Genomic DNA, 4,896 nt, shown 5'->3' with positions numbered 1-4,896 from the left:
CCACCCGCACCGCACAAGGTGTTGGTGAAGAACTGCTTCCCCCTCCTGAGCCGTCGGACGGTTTGCCAGAATTTCTTTGAGGCCGACCGATAGTCCTCCTCCATGGCCTCTCCGAACCTCTCCCAGTCCTGAGTTTTTGCCTCTGTGACCGCACGGGCTGCAGCACGCTTAGCCTGCCGGTACCTGTCAGCTGCCTCGGGAGTCCCACGAGCCAACAAGGCCCGATAGGACTCCTTCTTCAGCCTGACGGCATCCCTTACTTCCGGCGCCCACCACCGTGTTCGGGGATTGCCGCGCGACAGGCACCAGAAACCTTGCGACCACAGCTACGAGCCGCGCCGATCGACAATGGAGGTGGAAAACATGGTCCACTCGGACTCAATGTCCCCAACCTCCCGGGATCTGGGAGAAGCTCTCCCGGAGGTGTGAGTTGTAGACCCTGCTGACAGAGGGCTCCGCCAGACGCGTTCCCAGCAGACCCTCACGATACGCTTGGGCCTGCCAAGTCTGTCCGGCTTCCTCCCCGCCAGCGGATCCAACTCACCACCAGGTGGTGATCGGTTGACAGCTCCGCCCCTCTCTTCACCCGAGTGTCCAAGACACACGGCCGGAGGTCAGATGATACGACAACAAAGTCGATCATCGACCTCCGGCCTAGGTGTCCTGGTGCCACGTGCACTGATGGACACCCTTGTGCTTGAACATGGTGTTAGTTATGGACAAACTGTAACCAGCACAGAAGTCCAACAACTGAACACCGCTCGGGTTCAGATCAGGGGCCGTTCCTTCCGATTACCCCTCTCCAGGTGTCACTGTCGTTGCCCACGTGGGCGTTGAAGTCCCCAGTAGAACAACGGAGTCCCGGGTGGTGCACTGTCTAGTACCCCTCCCAGGGACTCCAAGAAGGCCTGGTACTCTGCACTGCTGTTCGGCCCGTAGGCCGCCACAACAGTGAGAGACCTGTCCCCACCCGGAGGCGGAGGGACGCGACCTCTCGTTCACTGGGGTAAACTCCAACACGTGACGGCTGAGCTGTGGGGCTATGAGCAGGCCCACACCAGCCCGCCGCCTCTCCCCGCCGGCAACGCCAGAGAAATGGAGCGTCCAGCCCTCTCGAGGAGACGGGTTCCAGAGCCCAGGCTGTGCGTGGAGGCGAGGCTGACTATATCTAGCCGGTAACGCTCAACCTCCCGCACAAGCTCAGCTCCTCCCCCCCCAGCGAAGTGACATTCCATGTCCCTAGAGCCAGTTTCTGTGTCCGGAGATCTGGTCGCCGAAGCCCCTGCCTTCGACCGCCGCCCAGATCTCTCTGCACCGCCCCTTACGGATCCTCCCTGCGGGTGGTGGGTCCACGGGAGGACGGCCCCACGCCGCTCCTTCGGGCTGTGCCCGCCGGGCCCCGTGGGGAAAGGCCCGGCCACCAGGCGCCGCCGTCGGGCACCCACCCCAGGCCTGGCTCCAGGGTGGGGCCCGGTAGCGCCAATCCGGGCGACGTAACTGGCCTTGATTTTAAATAATCCATAAGGGTCTTCTGAACCGCTCTTGGTCTGACCCGTCACCCTGGACCTGTTTGCCATGGGTGACCCTACCAGGGGCATACAGCCCCAGGCAACATAGCTCCCAGGGTCATTCGGGTACTCAAACCCCTCCACCACGTTAAGGTGGCGGTTCAAGGAGGGGAGCGGCCGGGGCGTCCCGAGGGGCACCCCCGCATGGGTTTATATTCTATAATTTATAACTGAGTTATTATTCCAAATTCCAAACAAGTTATCTGCCAATCGATTCAGCGTCCTCTAAAACTTCTAAATTGACTAAAACTTCGGGCACTTCTGGTTTAAAAGGCCATTTAGAATTTTGAAATGTCAGAAATGGTTTCAGCATCCTCAATAACCCCCCAAACCACTCCAACATTGTCCGATTCAGCCAAGCAGTTGCTGAAATATTGTCCATATAAGTGATTAGGCCAATTATGCTAATTGCCCAACATATGCCATACTGTACATTTCTAACATAATATCTCCCGATATTTACCATGTGTTTACCAGCGTCCAAACCAGCGTTGGTGACTGTTGGAACAGTGAAAAGACAAACCAAGGTTTTGGTATTTTGTCTCTGTTGAGTTTGATTGAAGTGTGTTTTACAATAATCTCCAAGGTTAAATTACTGAATTAGTCAATGGAGTCTGGTGGCTTTGAGGAGAGCGATATAATGGCTGTTTCTGGTTAAACAAAAAGGATCTTATTCTTTAACAAAAAGGTCTATCTCTGTAGGCTCTTTTCCATAATGTTGTCATACACTTAAAACACCAATCTGAACCTATCAGTGGAAAAAACAAGCACTTTTAGTGGATGTACACTGACAGTGCGCAATTGCCCAGATGGATTACACTGTAACCCATTTTGCGGTTACCCAGGTAGATACCTTGATTTTTGTGAAATTTGCTCTTGATAATCCTGACACACACATGACCAGGGGGAGAAATATGGAGAGAAGCTACAGCTGAATAGACCTTTTCATAGCAGTTAAACACAGGTAAATAATACTGCATTCATGCCATATCACTGTAATTTTTGACTTGTAGATAGAGTTCACTTCAACTTCCAAGTCATAATTGTGACTGGGATACTCAGATTTTTTCTGAAAGCTCTGATATATCTGACTTTGCACTTACTAATACGGAAGTGCCTGAAAACAAAACAAATATGGACACCTCACATCAGCCAAAGACTGCCTTTCAGTGCAGTTAAACCCAAATTTAATGGATATGTTGTTATATTGTCAATGCACAATATTTTAAAGCAATTGATGAAGTGAACACTTGCAAGTCATTAACATAAGAATTTTTCCTGTCTCCCATCCATCCCATATGACATGAGCGTGGCATAATATCTTTCATTGCTGGAGCCACTATTAATGTAACTAGTTCCACCTGCTGGTTCCTGCTATAACAAGTCAAAATGTCTGCTGTGAAAAATATCTTTGAATTATATTCACTTGGGAACAAAAAACAAATAAAAAACAAGATGCTCTGATGGGACATGACAGAAAAAAAGATTGGCAACCACCACTATAATCTAATGGGCAGGCTGCTATGAAATTTATAGAGGACTTTCATGCCACCAGAGTCAACCCCTTTAGACTTCACTTTAATAAGCCCATGGATTTTCCTCTAGCGCCACCCTCAGGACACTTACCATTTATCTGGTAAGGCTCTTATTGCAGGAACTACTAACCTACTAAACTCCATTGCAATGAATATTTTTTTCTAAAGATTGCTAAGAAAAGGAGCTACAGTGATTTTGCAAGATGCTACATCAGAAAAAAAGATGTCAGTAAGGTTAATTTCACTTTCGTCATTGATTTTTAAATTTATATGGAGACACAGATGATAAATTTTGCTTGGAATTGTATGAATCTGTGGTTGAGTTGGATTGTGGGTAATGTAGATGCCAAGTTTTGACAACGAAGAAGAATGTGTAGAATAAAAAAGGCGATAACTCTGGTTCTGCTGCATTGACCATGTTATGTCTAAATCAGTAGAGTGCTCTTTTAAGGTGCTGAATGGTTTGTGTAAGTGCTGACTCCTTGTTACTTGAAGACTCTGGCTAGATGTTCTGACAGTTCAGCCATGTAAGGGAGTTTGGTAATAGGTCAGGGTGGTATTCTTCTCACCCACTCCTTGTACCTGTTGGCCTGGAGTTACCCCCAGACATAATTATTATTGATAAATTATTAACTAATGGATGGATTGCCATGAAATTTTCTGTGGATAATCATAGTCCTTAAAGAAAATGGGCCCTGTTGTGGTGTAAGCAAGTTCAAGTTTATTTATCACACACTCAACATATCTCTACATTGTACAGTGAAATGCTTTATTGCCCCCTCCAGTACTGTGCTCGACATAAATAACATAATATACAATAAACGATAATGTTGAAGTGGTGGAAAGTAACTTTTAAAGTACTTTTCTTCATGTACTGTACATAAGTACAATTTTGAGATACTTTACTCGAGCAATTCATTTTAGCTACTTTTATACTTCTACTTATTTCAAAGGGAAATTATTAGTACTTTTTACTCCACTAGACATTTGTTTTGCAGCTATAGTTACTAGTTATAGATTAGATTTAACAGACAAAAAAAACCCCAACAACAAATGATGAGTTTATAAAATACATTGTTGAAGATTATACCAGTGATTCCCAGCCATTTTGGCTTGTGACCCCTTACAAAAAAACAGTTTCTACATTAGGCTCTGTGTCTCACATGTCTATTAGTTATTCCACCAACCCTTGTAGATGGTTTAATTTAAATAACTGGTAAAACTATCCAATTAAAAAAAAAAATCAAAGATTAAAGAATGAATTAAAAATTACTAGAGATTTGTGCATCAGAACTTTGTTTTTTCTTCTTTCCTCTCCCATTAATCATTTTAGGACCCCTTGGATTTATTTGGTGACCCTTTGGAGGGGCCCCTAGGCTGAGAAACATCACTGTATAAAGTAGCTAAAACTAGCTCCAAATTGAGCAGCTACAACAATACAATATAATAATATACCTGTCATATGGGACATTTTACTGTACAACCACTACCTTTTCTGCAGATGACATGAAACTGATAATACTTATATACTTTTGATTAAATAGGATTTTAGATGCAGGACTTTTTGTTGTGATGGAGTAGTTTTACAGTGTTGTATAATTGATACTTTTACTTAAGTAAAGGATCTGAGTACTTCTTCCACCACTGGGTGTAAGTAAAAGTACCTCAGTATATTCATAAATGTACTGGAGCCACCACTGTTTATTATTACTGTTACTAATGTAGTAGTATTAAAGTTGTTTGTGTGATTGTGGTCTCTGACATATTATGTAGGCGTGGTTTTTGTACCTTAG

The sequence above is a fragment of the Siniperca chuatsi genome, linkage group LG22 (assembly GCF_020085105.1).
Source record: "Siniperca chuatsi isolate FFG_IHB_CAS linkage group LG22, ASM2008510v1, whole genome shotgun sequence".
Classification (NCBI taxonomy): domain Eukaryota; kingdom Metazoa; phylum Chordata; class Actinopteri; order Centrarchiformes; family Sinipercidae; genus Siniperca; species Siniperca chuatsi.
This window is presented reverse-complemented; position numbering follows the sequence as displayed.